At 40.6% G+C, this 17,960-nt stretch overlaps 2 non-coding genes across 2 annotated transcripts; one reads left to right on the top strand and one right to left on the bottom strand.

Annotated features, from left to right (window-relative positions):
• The first annotated feature begins 3,293 nt into the window (after positions 1-3,293).
• On the top strand, positions 3,294-3,366 carry Trnav-aac. The gene has a single exon. It is a non-coding gene; the product is annotated as a tRNA-Val (tRNA).
• Positions 3,367-5,742: 2,376 nt separating this feature from the next.
• Positions 5,743-5,815, bottom strand: Trnav-aac. The gene has a single exon. It is a non-coding gene; the product is annotated as a tRNA-Val (tRNA).
• Positions 5,816-17,960: the final 12,145 nt, after the last annotated feature.

Here is a 17,960-nt window from a genome sequence, read left to right on the forward strand (position 1 = left end):
CTTTATGTAATTGAATTATATATATTTGCAAGGTGTTTGGCTGTTTACGATAGTCGTGGTTTTCCTGAACTCAGTTATCACATCTTTCTATCATGATACTCCTTTTCTCTCATTCTTCTTGTTTCCATTGCTCTCTGTATTCTCCCTTGCGAACCTGCATTGCTCCCTATATCCTCCAGTTCACTCTTATGGCTGGAGAAAAATCCGGCGACGGCATAAGCCTGCTCTTATAGGCGCCAAGTGGGCCTCAGCTTAACGTCTCATCCGACGGACGATATAGTGTACTGGAAGTATTTCCCGCAGAGCTTTTAAGCAGGAATCGAGTAGTTTCTGAAAAATCTCCACCATCGCTGAGATCTGAACCCCAACCCACAAGGCGCTAAGCCAGCACAAGCTGCCACACGGAACCTATCTCGTTCAAAATAATTAATTAATAATAATTATCAATACTAGGTGGACAAATTCAGGTAATCACATTCGGAAATCTAATAGGGTGACGAACAATGAGTCGATCAGATGAAGTTGATGGTTGGTGAATGAGTCGATCGCCGAGAGAAACTGAGAAACTCATACAGTGTAGCACCCCAGAACAGTTAATTTAACTGATACGCCGGAGAAGTTCTTGAGAATTCCTAAAATAGTTATCATGAATCAAAAAACTCTTTCAAAAATATTTTTCAGGCGATGTTTTCAGCACTGAATAATGTATAAATTTAAGACTTTTGAAAATTCACTTACAGTGACTAAAATTTAACCATGACGGTTGGAATATTTTTATATTATTTTATTATTTATTATTATATTTTTATTATTTTTATATTATGAAAAAATTGCTTCCGTGCATTCTCATTATCTTGATTTTTTTATTTGCAAAAGCCCGATTACTTAGACACTTAGATATCCTGAAACCTTTCCCATCAGAGTCAACAATAAAATGCTGCAATGTCCTCAAATATCAGTTTTAATTTTACACGTTTCAACGCCTCAGCGTAATCACCAGAACAATGCTTGCCTGAGCAAACGTTTTCTCTTGTTAGTGACGCGGAGGCGTTGAAACGAGTCGAATCAATGGAAAACTTTTGTGAACAGCACAGCAGTTGTATTTTTCTTTTCTGTGCTGATGCCCGACATCTAGCGCGAAATAGATGAAATAATTGGCAATTTTATGCTTTCGGCAGCATTTTCCGAAACTTTCGTTGTGTCTTGCATCAGGTGAATAATAGCCAAAGAGATCTCTAACCTGCTGAATAGTCTTTAAGTGTTGAATTCCACTTGAATCATGCAGTTAGCTGGCTGTTTTTAAGTTGTAGGACCGTTATCCATTGTTTGATGATAAAGAAGTGTTTTTGGATTCCAAGGCGATGCATATAGTTAGTGAATATTTGTACGAGGTCACGCGGACAGGTAGAAAGTTACCTATTTACACCAAGAGTGACATTCGCCGTGGACAAATAGTTTGGATTAGCAGGGAGTCCTGTTTCAGGATCACTCTACTACTCGACTGCAAGAGAATATGACGTTGGACTAGTAATTCAATAAGAACAGAATCGATCGCGTCAAGCGGGAAAGATATTACGTGAACCATTGAGAAACTGTAGCAGCACGTCAACTGCGATGTGGAATTCTGACAATTTTTATTACAATATTTTATTTCTAAGCAGGAATTGATCAATCACCAGCAAGCCATAGAGGCCCCCTCATGCTCACCACACATAAAAATATTACGAATTATAGCAAAATTTACGTCCACATTAATACAAATTCGAAACTTGCCAACAATTAGTAATTCCTATAGTAAATCGACGCAAGGTTAGAAAATGAAATAAGATAAACTTATAGAGTCGTTCTAGCGAATGACGCCATTGATTTCATTAATCGAAACACCGTTGCTATCCTTAATGGTAAGGAAAAAATAATGGCATTTACAATCTCTACGTTTTGCAATCTATTTCCTTTATTTTCTTCTCGTAATCGCGTCTATAATTATAAAACGGTAAACGGTGGATATTTTTCACGTAATCTGAGGGAAAATGTTCTCCAAATTTACTGAGTAAAAGCCTATACGCTCCTAATCCCACATTCAAACTCGCCAAACACATTGGAAACGCCACACTTTTTATCGCAACAGCCCATCATGAATATGGCCGCCCTACGCTGCACTCTAGTTAATTTCATATATCAGCCTTACTTCATAAGGGGCCCACACGCTAAAGGCATATTCCAAGTGAGGCTCTACTAGAATCAGGTAGCGTATGTCTCTCAACTTTCTATGGATTTATCGAGAATTTTTTTACTAACCCCAATTCATGATTGTCATTGTCGCATATTTCGCATACGTTGAGAGATCCCCAGTATTGGTGACCTTTAAGTTTATCATCAATCATAGTTTAGTGCACCAACGTTAGCTCAGCGAGTCATCCCAATGGTTGGTTGGGATAGGCGAGGTTAATGCCCCCATGGATTTAGACCAGACATGTGACTATTACCCATTAGGGTAGGGGGGACAGCTCCTTACTTGGGTCGACACATCGAGGGTTATCTTTTTGGGTGTGTCCGAAGCCTTCGCTCGGACTTTGAACCCGGGACCATTCGATCATCAGCCAAGGGCTCTACCCATTAAGCTACAATAATCCCTGCATTAATATTAAGAATATATGCATCAGGGCCGGAACCAGGAGTATTGTCAGGGGGGGGGCAAAGATCAGTTCCATCCTCCCCTGATCACCCCTCCCTACCTCCCTCCCCCGCCCCTAAAATATATCATATAAGTAAGTTAATTTTGGGAGATGCGGGTGCTGAAATTACACACCGTATTTTTGCTATTGTAATATAGTATAGTATCAAATATTTTTTTAATTTTAACTTTAATACAAATTTTGCTGCCCCTGGAATCTGCCGACCGCGGCACGTACCCTCCTTCCCCCCCTAGTTCCGGGCCTGTTATGCATGAAAATATTGCTAAAGAGATTTTTCAACTTCTTATGCCAGCGGTCAATATGTTATGAGCAATGGCATCCGTCTTTTAAATTAAGATTGTCAGAGATGGTTTATGAAGAAGCCAATTTAATTTGTTTGCTGTGTATCTTGATGCGTTATCTTTGATGTAGTAACGTGTTAATCGACTTAAAATATCTGCATGCGCATATCTCTCCGAGGTTGAGTGATCGGTATGCGACAGATAAGCGGAGAGGAACACTCCTCCTGTGCCTGCAGCGCGGACTTTGACTTCAATACCTTGGTCAGATAACCCAAAGAGAAAGTTTGTTTTGTTGGAAACCAATGTACAGACAAGTGTTTCCGTGGTGTAGTGGTTATCACATCCGCCTAACACGCGGAAGGTCCCAGGTTCGATCCCTGGCGGAAACAATTTTTTTCTCTCGCCCTTTCCGACGCCTTTCAGTTAAGATTTTCGTCTCGATGGCCACTACCCACCTAATGGTTTTAGACTCTCTATTAATCTTTTCTCGTGCTTATTCTGTCTACAACTTTCGTTACCGTAATTCAAAGGTAATCAATCGTATTGAAGAAAGAATTTTTCGAGTGGCAGATTTCGCCTTCGGATTGCCGATAGACTACTTCAACAGCACCCGGTAGGCAACCTGAAAATCTTCCCGCTATCGATACGCCGGGAAAATTGGAAATACTTCGAAAATCATAAAGGATTGAAGGAAAATTATTCTGGAGGTCTAGCTTATTCCATAGCTTTATTGGGCCCTTAGAAAGGCAGTCCCGATTCCTCAATGCGATTCAGATATAAAATGGACTGGAGCATACATCTTTTTGGACAAGGTGATGAAATACAAAAAGTTTGTCCTACCTCGGTATTTTTAGTAAAATAAGGATGGACACCGTTTCTCAGGGGAAGCTTACCAAGTATTAAGTGATAATTAAATAGTTAAACGAATGTCTCAATATTCTCTCAATCAAAGTTGAAAGTGTAAAAAATATCAACTTGTAATGAGTGAAGGCGATGAAGCGATATTTATAATTAAAATTACGCAGTAGACAGGAAGTAATCAATACTTTTTTAATACAATTCCCTTACGTCTGACAAAAAACAGTCCGTTATGTCACCTGAAGGTAGCTCAGAAGGGGCATCAAGTCGGTAAATGCAGTGGCGTTTAAGGAAGAGAAGGAATCACTTTCATTACTTCTTATTTTTTCTGTTGACTTGTTTTTCGTTAGAAAGTTTTTACGTGAATTATGAGTTTAAGTCTGCGAATGCCCGTGCGGTTGCTGGCACGGAAACGAATTCCTCGAAAATCTTACTTAAAGAGTCTTACTTCGCGTTGCGGTGAATCGAGATATCCGCGGAATTTCTCCCGCGCGAACTCCGGAGGAGAAGAAAAAAAAACAAAGACGCAGCAGAAGCGGGTGTAATCACACGGGAGGCACCATCTTTTAGGTCCGTGCCCGCCGGATTCTTTTCGCGGGGAAGAAAGCGAATTATATGCTTTTTTCGCTCGACGCGGCAGGAGAATGAAAGAGAAAGTGACGGATCGGAGAAAGCCTACGGTGGGCGGCAGGAATCGGGCGACGCAAACGGTTGCCTAGATACGGGGACAAATATCAATCAATCAAGAGCGGACGATGGTTTTGAACTCAGAGTAAGGATTGGGGTAGAGGGCGCTTTCAGGCTGCGCAGTAGCAGATTCTTGTAGTCAACATGGTTACCACGTGATCGTGGGAAGTAGTGCGGGAATCCCTTGTGGGAAGAATTGTGGGAAGTGTGGGATGTATATGCTGTGTATGCGGGATCTTGACTACATGCGCAGTAGCCAAAGCGCACTCTCCCCCATCCTTACTCTGAGGTTTTGAATAAGTAACTTTCGTTTTTCTATTTTTATTTCTAATATCCGAAAAATACCAACACGTACCAAGGTAATAAATTCAGTTTATGTTAACTTAACTTTTTAAATTTTTTTATTTAAACGGCTTTTGTGTCCGCACAAAGTGATAATTTACTAAGTTAGTGACACATACATGTTTTCAACTACCAACAATTTCTTACTGTGGCTCGAAGCCTGGTCACGGTGGTTTTTCAAGCACTAATACATTTGAAGTGTATTGTTTTATCTTCCATCTTTTTAGCAGGTTATCATACTTTATTCGAGAGAATGAAACGGATTTTCACAGTTTTATAATTAATGCTGTTGCTTTTGTCTTTATTCAAGTTTCCCGAAAATTCTTTAAATTATATCAATAAAATACATACTTCAGCTTTATGCTACTAAATAATTCTGTAAAAATACCTCAGGGGCTCGAATATTTTATAATGTGTACCAATTTTTGAGCCATCGTAATGTCGCAATATTTGTCACTTGTTAAGTAATTTCGATTAGATTGAATGAGACGTTGAGGTTTAAAAATATTTTACTCGAAAAATGTTCCTTCTGTTACATAAAAGTCTCAAGTTCCGCTGAATCTATTTGAGTCTTGAGTTGACTATGCTGACATGACTGACAGCAGGGCGTAAAACACCCAAATTTATCAATTAAATCACAGTTAACACTACCCTTCACGCGGCTATTGAGCAGGCAAGTGATGTAATACGCAAGCGAAGATGCAAGCCAAATTAAAAAATGTTAGTAACTAACAAAAAACATTGAACTTTTCCATTTAATCAATAGACGAGAATTATGACCAAAAATACTCTTAGCAATCGTGAATTATCCACAAGCTCATTATTTTCAATTAAAAATTGCTCTTCCTAGGCGTCGCGATATCGTTGAAGAAAAAAATTGTTTCCGCCAGGGATCGAACCTGGGACCTTCCGCGTGTTAGGCGGATGTGATAACCACTACACCACGGAAACAAGTTGAAGGGATGTGAGTTTATATTTGAACTTAAAAGAAAGTAGGGCTTCGAGGGGGCGTGGTCACCTGTTTGCTGGGCAGCGAGCCAGTCGAACCACAACGAAAATCTGGATTCTAGGGGGCGCTGATTGCGGGCGTTTACTTTCCACTCCTCTAGATGTCTCCAACGTCCTACCGGCCTGGCCTTTACGTCGTTTGAAGTAGCTACTCCGCGGTTTGTAAATATGCGGCTTTTATTAATTACGTGAGGTGATTTTGGCGATTTTTAGACCCCCTCTCTCCACTTAGTGAGATATCCTGAGATTTGGCCCGACCCCCTCCCACTAATCTCACATGACATTATTCAAAATGCGTATTTTCAGAGTAAATACCTTAATATGTGCTTAATTGCGTTGTATCTATTAATAAAAACTATTTCTTTAATAATTTTTATTTAATATCATTTAAGTATATGGTTTGATTATACTAATAACGCGATGAATTCAACCCAGTTTTCTCGCAACCCTGTCTCTTGACGAAAAAAAATTACGTGATTCTTGCTTGCACTCTCCTTTCCCCCTCATGAGATTGGTTGAGAATCGGCTTGACCCCTTCCCCTCCCTAAACGCCTCAAGTAATTAATTGATGCCTCCAAACAAGCTTAGTAGTGCGATAGGAGGGCAACAAAAAAAAACCAAAAGTGAGATGAATTACGAACAGTGGAGATAATGGAGTTGATTGTTGTTAACTGCCAAAGTCTGTAATTAAACATTTCAAGGAACAAGTGTGTCGATGGTAGTATAATCAATATTTTCATTGAATGGTCGTAGGAATGGAAGAACAGCTGAGGGAAGCCACGCATGGAATACATGGAGAAGATGATGAAGGACGTAAAGGAAAAGAATTGTGTGATTGTTAAAAGATAGGCCGATATTAGAACAGAGCGAAGACATGTGCCGAACCAATCTTAGGATGATTATGCTGAAAAAAAAGAGATATAGCTTAGTCATTGCTTACGTGGTGGGTGACTCGTTTCCTGGGTCTCTTTTTTCATGATATTTAAAAAAGCGAGTGTAAAAATGCCTGCACGGAATTCATTGCTTTTTTTTGGGGATTCATAAAATTTTGCTCATTATTTTAAATTTCCCCTTCCCGAAATCAGTACATTTTAGGCCTTTACGTCATGCAATGACATTAAATGTGCTGTTTTCATGCAAGTGTGTAGCTAAAAAATTAATACATTAAATTTTTTGACTCATTGAAGAAAAGTCATTGAATTCCAATCCTGGGTGCGGGTATTTTTAATTGTTCTACTTTATTATTCGTTAGGTTCTACCGCAGTTAAGGACTTAAATGCGCTGTTTATGGGATGAAAAAGGTATATAAATAAAAAAGGTATGGCAAATGACAATGAATCAATGCATCCATTTGCCCTTGTATAGTAATGCGTGCGTTTGTTCGGCGTACCAAGCAAACTTTAATGGGATTATAATATCTTTAAATAGATCGAATCTGATATGAATATCGATTGGAATTCCAACCCTTTGGTTTAAATAAAGCAAAAATAAATCCACTTTGTACACCGAATCTTGTTGCATGGAAACTGACAATAGATCAATGCATCTATTTGCCCTCGTATAGTAATGCGTGCCCTTCTTCGACGTACCGCGATAACTTTGATTGGATTATAATACCTTTAAATGTATCGAATCTGATGTGAATTTCGATTGGAATTCTAAACCCTTGGATAAAATAAATCCGCATTGTACTCGGAATCTTATTGTATGGCAACTGACACTGCATCAATGCATCGATTTCCGATTGAATGGTGATGCGTACCCTTCTGCGGAGCAACACGCGAACAGGTTTCCCCGCCGGGGCCCTTTCGGAGGGACGCGGTGGGGTCGAGGCCTTCTTTCTGGAGGCCCCGAGAGGATAAAAAAAATAGGGTCCCTTTCCCCGCGTCAGGTAGAAAGGGGGGGAGAGGAAGCATGAGATTAGTGCGACTTAGGAGAAGGGGAGATTTGTAATGCGGGCAGGGCCATAGTCAAGTGCGGTGGGGTTAGGAAGGAGAGGAGTGGGGGTCACGGAAGATGAACCCCTCCCCACCCCTCGATGTTTTAGGACAGGGGAGGTTCGGAGGGGAAACGATGCCCACGCATCTGATGGCGGGATACTGCATAAATAATTTAAATAATTAAATTGAGTGGTAAAAACAACGAATGGAATAAATATATATAATCTTTGTAAATTTTCACAGATTTTTAAGAGGCACGACTCGCTTTGACGCAATACCGTGATTTTCGAGTAGGTGACATTTAAATAGATTTAATATTACATGAATTTCTATCGAGATTCGAAACCTATGACGTACATTACCATATCCATCCACCACCTTGACGTACGTCACCATTAAATAAATCCACATCGTCATGAAGTCATGCATTCGCAAATGGAACGGGTAGTACCCAGTAAAAATACGTGAAGACTTGCAAAGATTATTTTTCTTCATCCAGTATGAATTTTCACCAAGTGAAAGCCGAATCGATCGATTTCACAACAGTAAATTTACCAATATCCTTGGACTTACATCCTTTGATAACACCTTAAAATATAAATCTATTTGAACTTTGTTGCTTAGGTTATAACTCGTCAGAAACTGATACCAGATTACAGGAAGCGAAAGCTTTAATGAACCTGCATGGATATTTACGCACTCAATAATTTCTTCTTTTTTTCATGGTTTGCGTCGACTCACATCGAACAATGTATGACGGGTGAGAGCTCATACCGCCTATTAGCATCTGCAGGTTGTTTGCTATGGCCTGTTTTTCGATTACTATGAAGACGTTGCATATTGCATTCTGTATGTTGGTGTATAATCAGCCCCTGCCAAACTCCATTGAGGTTGCTCGCAGGGTAATATGAAGATTTTTAACGAATTAGGCTAGGAACCGCTAGAACTCGGAGGTTATGCGCTGGCCTTAGGTTCCTTGGGCAATTAAGAATGCTTATCCTTCAGAGCGACACTGAGAACATAATATTAGAACCCCACAACATTCCCAGGTCCGACAGAAACGATAAATTACGAGAGATATTTTCCCAAACGGATAGATATGGAAATTCGTTTTTCCCCCGCAATATAGCTGACTATAATAATTATTAGGTAAAACTTCGCGCGCACATTTTCTTTTGTTTGTCAATGGCTGGGGTCCGAGCAACCCCCGCCACACACCTATTGAGGCGGATTTCAGGGTAGTATGTAGATCTATATGCCAAAAGTTGATCAATAAAAACAGATTGGAACAAACACGTACTAAAAATTAGTACAATTATTGAGAGTTACAAAAGGCAAAACTAACCGAAAACATAAACAGCAACTAAAAATGTCCATTAGAGGAACTAATTTTCGTTTTTTTTTCATTTTCATTTTTTATTCACAGATAAGTGGACATAATTGAGTCGAGTTTACTTTTGAATGCATTTAAACTCGTGGAGTCCTTCATGTTATTGGGCACATTGTTGTAGATGTTTGAACGTACAGCCACAACTGATTTTTGGTATAATGTTGATCGGATTTGAGATCCATTCAGATACTCCTAATCTATATTGGTAACAAATTCAAAGACTTGACTTTATTTTAGAGTAGGTATAAACATGCATCTGGCGTGGCTGCGCGATTACCAAAAGCTGAGACCAAAGCTACCTGTTTCACAATTTATTTCAATTGTCGAATTTTAAAGAGTACGAAAATAGAGAGGAAAATATTTTTATAGTTTTCGATCAGTCGCCTGCTTCGATAACAAAGTTATGAAGTCACTAGCTCCTGCCGAACGGGTCTTCGCTTCTCCCCTACTCCATAGAGTAAGGATAGAAGTTGAGGGCTGTTACGAAAGGTCAGTGAGCTTCCCTTGAGTGATTTTTATCGGCACCCAAGTGCACAGCCATGCATCTACATCTAGATTTACATAATACCCTGGGAGCCACCCCTAGGGTGTTTGGCATGGGGTGATCAATCACCAGTTTGCAGAATGCAAGAGGATTCCCATATGCATATTAAGAAGATTCAGGTGATATTGGGTGGAAAAGTATCGCAATCATTTATAGGCAATCAAAACTTGTCCATTATTGCACATATTACTTAAATCAGTATATTTCCTAGTGATGTTGTATTTTCCAGCCCAGAATTTCGACTTCTTGGCAGTAATTTCCAGATAAAGATATCCACCCCTAACCACCCGTTTTTAAAGTGTGTTATTTAAGTGTGGGTGTAAGAAGATGAGGGGTGAATGATTGGGGAGGAGTAAACTGACAGCTGAGCAGGATCGCTAGAACCTGGCTTAAAGTGGCGAATTGTTTTTATTGGAAATACTCTGTTAGGAGTCTAGACCATCGTATATCAGGATGTTCTAAGAAACCACCTTCATTATTGGAGGTAAAATAACGCTAAAACTCATCCTTCAGATTTTTCTCCGGAAAAATGCGCTTTTTATTTTAAAAGATCGGAAACTAGCTTCATATTATGCCAAATTAAATAAATTCAACTAAGAGGAACAAGAAATGTAGTTCACATTTACGTGTCTTATCGCGTCTATACGCGTCGATTGTATCTTTTTCTGTACGAAATTGAAACTCCACTATTTAAGAAGTAAATGCTTGTATACGTCTGGTTGTGGTGGTTACACTCAGTCATTTTTATTGTTCACACATAGACTCAGTTATTTGTGGCAGATATTTCTGAGGTTTACCACTACGATGCAAAACTTTCATGATTGAAGAAATTAATGACATACCAACTACTAGAAAAAAACCATCATAATTTAAGCATCCAGAATGGATATCTAGTGTCATTAGGCTTATTATAAAAACCACTTGCATGAAACACTTTTGAATGCTTAAACTATGAATTCAATACAGAGACTGGGGCTCTTCTTACAAGGGGATCCTCCCCCTGAAAATTTATGGAATTCCAGGAATGGATTTCGTTGCTATTGAGTTAGTTAAAAACTAGATAAAAGTTAGTGAAAATTGCAATTTTTTAAGATAAATTACCATGAAAAGTGAGAAAATCACAGCTTATAAAATTTTAAAATGTATCATGGTAGTATTTTGTATTTAGCGAATTTCTTACTTGAAACTGCAAATAAATATAAAAAATAACCTCTAAAATAACCTTTTCGCATAACCCTTTCAGAAAAGCATCAGATTCATTTCTTCTGACACCTTTATCTTATTTTTATTAATCTTCTTACACTTCAAGCAATTTAGGTTCAAGTAATCCGAGTCTTTTTAACAATACTTTTAACATACACTTCATGATAGATGCAAGAGTAGTGGGGGCCCCATGAGCTAGGATCCCTCGGCGATTGCCGACCAACCGACCTGCAGCCAGATCGCCCCTGCAAGCAGCACTCATCCTAGTCTACAACTACGTAATACCCTGCGAGCCACCTCTAGGGTGTTTGGCAGGGGGTGATCAATCACCAGCATGCAGCATGCAATTGGACTCTCACATGCACACCACACAGTATAAAAAACGTAACGCATACTAAAAAATTATACTACCATATGCTGTTAGAAATAATAATAAAATTAGGAAACATGCATTAAGTTTTACATTGGTTAGTAGGCTACACTACAAGTCATCTAATCTATTTATGAGTTTTATCGCTGCCGTCATAGTCTCTTATTGATCGTGGAAAAAAAGGCATTCTGAATCTGTCTGTTCTACAGTCTATCTCTCTTATTTTATTTATATGATCTGATCTTCCGTAGTATGAGTAGCAGCCTAAATCAGAAACGCCCTCGTTCGCCGGGCACAGGCCGTGCACACACAGTCATGAGAAGGATTCAGGACAACGACACGCGGTCAGGCTAGAAACCACTCCCACCGTCACTCGATCGGTGATGATCGGATCGGACCCGACGGTGGAAATCACTCGACCTCCACCGTCTAAACCAGTGATTCCCTAAGTGGGCGCTACCGCCCCCTGGGAGACGATGCTCTTGTCTATCGGGGCGAAAAGAGCCAAGTGGGCAGCATGGGGGTATTTATTTTATGTTAAAAGTATATTCTCATTTAAGTTCCTTCTATTGTCTATTAAGTCTTTTGCATGAATGTGCTATGAAAACTATGTATCAATTAGATTCTAAATAAATATTCGATTAGTCATCGTTTTTAATTGAATTATTACAATGTCATTCATTTGGTTATTTAGTCTATGATTCTAATTATTATTTTAAATTTACCGATTAGGGGGCATTGAGCATAGGTTTATCGATCCAATAATGGCTCCAATGGATCCATGGTGCTCAAAAAGGTTTGGGAAACACTCATTGTCAGTGGTGTCGTGGTGTCACACTCGTTCCGGCTTAAGGGAAGACTTAATAGTCAAATAGCTCTTTTATCGATTTTGGTGCTTCGATATTTCCAATGTATACATTCGTGACCTAAATAAAGATTTAATTTAAAATTTGCAGGCATAACTTGCAACAAAAAAAGTTAAGGAGAAAGCGTTCCGGCACTGCTAATTTTGCCATGACACCACTGGAAACACTGGTCTAAACGGAGGAGAAAGAGCACATGAACGAGGGTGGCCCCATAGATGAGGCAAGAGAGTTTGGCTCCAGTAAGAACAATCATGATGTCTTTTACTGAATAATGGCACGCAATTTACAAAACTGTTAAAAACACAATATTAGAAGTAACAATATTGTTTAACATTCTTCATATTTCTTAGATGTTATTTCTAATGTTTTTGCCTGCTTATTTACGTTTATTTGGTTTAGTTATGGGTCTTTAAACCTTTTTTTTTAAGTTTAGAACCAAAAGAATGGAGTCGATATGCCTCGAAAGAGCAATCAACATCGAAAATTTTAAGTCAATAATGGGTAAATAGGGAAATTTGAGATTGAGATTGTATTTTTACTCAAAAGCCGGTTATTCAACGTTTAAAATGATACCTCATTTATCACTCTAGGTGCAGTATTAACGGAGCATAAACGGAATGACAGAAAAAGGCCTTTCTGTAGTAATAATTAGGATTATTTGCCTCTTGCCGATGAATAACTCTTTCAAATCGTTCAATATGAACCAAATGAGCATCCATCATCATTATCAGCATGTTGTGGGCACGTCGTCTTGTTAGTGGGCATATAACCATGGGTCAACTTGTCTTCCGTCTAATATAATTTTCCCTCAAACCAATATTCTTCATAAACCATTCGAAATTGACATGAACCATTTGTTTCATAATTTATTTATGTGTTTTTTTTTTTATTCACCATACCACCGGAAAAGCATGATATTGGCCTTTCACATCGGGATTTTCTTCTAAGTTAACCATTAATCGTACACGAACATCCATGCCCTGAATAGGGGCATTCTCCCCAGGTGAGACTCGAACCCTCGACCTCTTGTTTGGCAGGCGATGACTTTACCCCGCCGCCACCGAGGCCAGCACTAATCAATACCGGATATAGAGAAACTTAAGGGGTTGCGCAGAAGACATATTGAGCTACCTTTACTTTTATCGAAATGAAAAATAATGGAGTCACAGGAAAGTTTCATTTTAACTGAATATACGCATTTACAATACAATGGCATCTTACGATATAAAAGAGTCATGGTTCTTCAATGTTAGGAATTGCGGGCGGCGCCGCAAGGGTAGGCGCGCGCCCACCGCGCCCCCATATGTATCCGCCACTGCATGCCGAGGTATGCCATACTCCGAATCCGGAATACCGGTACTTCAGTGTTCTCTGTTCAGTTCCCGATCCGGTTGGATGATTTCTGCTGCTATAAACGTATGAACACCCGATTTCTCAAATTTCCAATTGTAAACATCACGCTTATTTTTTCCATGAATAAACGGATTACTTCTAACCTCTCAGCCAAAATACGAAGGCGGCGGTGAGAAAGGAACTATTTGGGTATTGCAATAGGAGAGGGGTCATAAATAACGTTCAGTTCATTTTAAAAAGAATTTGCTATCAATCATATTTTTCGTTTCTAGTTACACGACAAACCAAAACTAAGTAATTGATTCCGAGGAAATCTCGCAGTTCGTAAACTTTGACCTGAGTAAAATAAATGACACGAGAAACAGAGGCGCATGATCTCTAATTGATGACGAAAGAGGCAAATTACAAATTCGGGATGATCGGATTAAGAATGAAATTAGACCAACGAGGGAATGCTAAAAACAATGTTACAAGAAAAATGAGACCTCAAAAGAATTCTCTAACGAATTACTTGCCTTGGACTTAATATGAATATGATAAAAGGGTGATTTCCTAAGCACAGAAATAATAATCTTACTAGTGATCGAGTCATCCACAGTTACATGAATGAATTGGAAAATTTTCACGACTCAACAAATTGAACTGCCTGATAATGAGATATTAAAAAGCAGCACAAAATACTTCCCGGATTTGGCAATACATTTGCCATTTGTACCTCGTGGCCATTCGTGACAGGAATTTCTTTCTTCAAATCCGAATATTTTTAGTTGGCGGTTAATGATTGCTTGATGGGTAGAAAATGTTACTGTATGAGTATGAATACTGACCACGAATTTGTATGAATGCAACTATGCTAGTTATTAATTTTTTCGGAATTCTCAAATATTCCTGGTACTCTCAGCAGCAATTGAGTATAACCTTACTGGGAGACCCTCCACCTAAGTCTGCATGTGCAAGTCTCGTTGAATCACCAAACGAAGGAAAGGGAAAACTTGACCTCACCAATGAGGTGTTTAGGTACTATCATTTGCATCGTCCAATCACGTTGCATCCCTCCCGGCTCCCTCCCCTTCCTGCCCTGGAGAAATGGCATTGATCCTGACCGTACTTGTGGGAACCGAGGATCCTCTTGGTAGCAACAGCCAATGGGAGAAGGCGGGAGAAAAAGAAATGTCGGTGAAAAGATTGGAGACGCGGAGGTTCTGAAAAAAATTATAGTATAAAAAATTTGGTCACTGCGTAAGGGTATGGGACGTGGTAATCACCGGACATAACAATCGACAGAGGCGTGTTAAGGAAACAGAAAAAGGACGGAGAAAACTGGTCTCGGTAATGGCAATCAGTGTGGAATGGGAAGAGAAAACTGTCGAAAAGGATTTTGGGAAATAAAAAAAAGCACGCCGTGGATGCGAGGGGCAAAGGGTTGAAGCAAGGAGATGTCCGAGCAGGAAAAATAGCAGAGAAGCCTCTCGGGAACATTATTATTATTTTTTTTACTCTTAGGTAAATCGGACTGGTCCCTAGCGGTGACCCTGCGGTACCCCCGCCGGAAATTATTTTTTCCCGTCCTCTGGCTCCTAAGCCCCGGTCTAACTGCGCGGACCTTCGATAGGGGACATTCCAGTAACCCTCTTGGTCAGAGCCTATGCTTAGAGTATATGGCGGGAGAAAGGGAGGATGGTGGGGTAGGAAAAAAAGTGAAGGGTTTTAAGGGGCGAAGATAAATGATGGACACTCTCGCATGCATATTATTAAGGCCCCTTCCCCCCCCCCCCCCCTCGCCCCTGTGCTCTTACCCTTGTTCGCCTCACCGCACGGAGGTACGTGCCTTCGTCGGATGCAGGTGGACAGGAGCGAAAGGGACCAGAGGAGGAACCGCGTCGGATCCTCAAGGGTGGGAGGACGTATGCAAAAAAGGCGAGACCTTCCGCGCGCGGAGCCGAAGAAATATTCACACGCACGCTCGGCAAGGTGGAGGGAGAAAGAAATATTTGGAGTTTCTTTTTTTTATAAAGGGATTTCGTTATTGGTAAGGGGTTCTTCCACCTATCCCCCACCCCCCGAAAAGGGGACGTCAGGAAAAATTGAAGGAGTAACTGATTTTTTTCGCGCACGAATTTCCCATGTTCGGAGGGTTTTTATCCGGACTGGATTCTCTGGGGGTAGTGGTCTGTCTATTGGCTTTTCTTGCCTAGTCATTGGCGTTCTGAGGGGTGGTGTTCTCTGGTTTGCCATGGAGGTGGGGGGTCAAAGTTGATGCTTGGATTGGTTGTAGAGACTCATGGTGTCGATGCTGATGGGGGAGAGGAAAGGCTAAGAACTGGTCCGCTCCGCGGTGGTCATCGAGGTCCGTTGGCAAAGGTTAAACACCGCTCCATCCCCACCCATCTATGCCTTCCCGGTATGCAAAGCGACCCCGGCACACCTCTAATAGGCGAGACGCAAAGTGTTAGTTCATTCCAGAGCTGCCATAAGACACGGAGCACTTCTGGAGTCGACACCATCCTCTGCTCTGATACACCTTACATTGGTAGAGGAGGGACGAACTTTGGAGTTTGCCTTTGAAGTCGATCTTGTTGCTAGTCAGTGGTGAAACGAACTCCTCTCTTCATTATAGCTCCCTTACTCTTAGAGTTGACTTCGCGAATGCCACCACAACAAGGACTTGTTTATAAGTGGCATTAATTCTCAGGTCCAGGAACGTATTTACTGTGATTCTGCCTCGATAAGAAAAGATATCGAGAGTGGCGGTGTTCTGTGAACTCTTCTGACAATTCTAGCCTATACAAAAATTTAGTTTCATCAGGCGCCATATTTGCATCGCAAGTGTGAAGGTATTGCGATAAAATTCAGGACTCAATTGACCGTGAGCCCAGATCAAGCCTGCTGTCTCCGCTACTCGCCCGTCACTTGTTCCAGATCGGTGACCGGAAGGGACAACCCTGCCATCGGAGAGGACACCTGAGGTCATCCACCGGGTCAAAGGTGCCCTGCCGCTGGCCTCTTCCACCCTCACCGGTTTCCTGCGCAGCTGCTGTAAGTACACTTCAACACCTGGGTCGTCTTCGGCCGGGTCAATCACCGGTGACCTATTATCCCCACTTTTTATCTCCACGCGATGACCCCCAATGTTAGTCGGGCGAACCTGTCTGGTGCGTCGGTGGTCATCGCCTTCCTTCAATATATCCCTACAGACCCTCATATATTTTTTGCCCATTTTAATGCTTACCAGGTCAACCTTTTCTTTTGAGTTTCTTTTGAGTTAGTGGGAGGGTTATTATAGGGAATCTTTTTAGTCGTACCCTGTAGGTCAGCAAGCTGTGATTGTGGTCTTAAAATAATGATCTGGTCTTTTTATAGTCACTCCCGTCTGCGTTCTCACGCACACTAATAACCTAGACCCATCCTCTGATAACACCTTTGGAGATGCGTTTAATGTCACTAACTCAATAATTCAACCCTAAGGTTTTTCTGTTTTACTATTTCAAACTATATTTCCATATATATATTTCCGAACTATGTGTCCGACATAAGCGATGAAATAAGAGAGATATTTTGCCGAATGGAAGGATATGGGTATTCGTTTTCCCCCGAATCATTAAGGACTCTCATAAATGCTAGTAGAAATTTTGCTTGATAATTTACTTTTTAGATGTAAACGGCTGGTGTGCTAACACCACCTGCCCCACTCATTTTTAGCCGGGGTAGTATTTAAATGTAGATGAAGGTTGGTTTGGGTGGGTGACGGTAGAGCTCACCCCAGAGAAAGCCACAGGCGTGCGATTTTCGCACATTCCGGATAAGGGTGCCATATCCTTTTCCTGAACCACCTCGCCCTTGAAGGATTTTGCTTGGGGGTTTTGCGGTGGGTTTGCCTGGGTTTTGAACCCGGGACGCCTCGATCAGCAGCTAAGAGCTCCACCCACTAGGCTACTGCGCTCCCTCGATATCCTGAGTAACTCACGAAATGAATAAGCTCAGAATTTTCTGTTTTTTCCTTGCTGTTACGAGTGCAGCCGGCGATTTCATTCACCCAACGATTTAGCCATCACGCAGAGTAAAATTTTTGATGGGGAAATGGGTTATAAAATTTGTTTGACGCAATGAAATGGCCGAATGACCGTTCTCTTATATTGTGCTCTGTTATATTATAGGAAGTCCTTCGAAAGCGACTCCCTCATCAGGGAACTCGAATTATATTTTATTGATAATTTGAATTTCAATTTAAATAGCACATGATATTTTTCACTGCCATCGCCTTGTAGTATTGCAACAGTGAACTATTTAAATGAGTAAATTATTAAGAAAAATGATTTCCATATCAAAGTATTGGTTTTTATCGAAAACGTAAAGTGAGAATAAGTGTCAAAGTTGGCATTGAAACCGTCTTACACAGCCGATATTTACACTTCGGTACATTGC

This window comes from Ischnura elegans, chromosome 6 (genome assembly GCF_921293095.1).
Source record: "Ischnura elegans chromosome 6, ioIscEleg1.1, whole genome shotgun sequence".
In the NCBI taxonomy this organism is placed as follows: domain Eukaryota; kingdom Metazoa; phylum Arthropoda; class Insecta; order Odonata; family Coenagrionidae; genus Ischnura; species Ischnura elegans.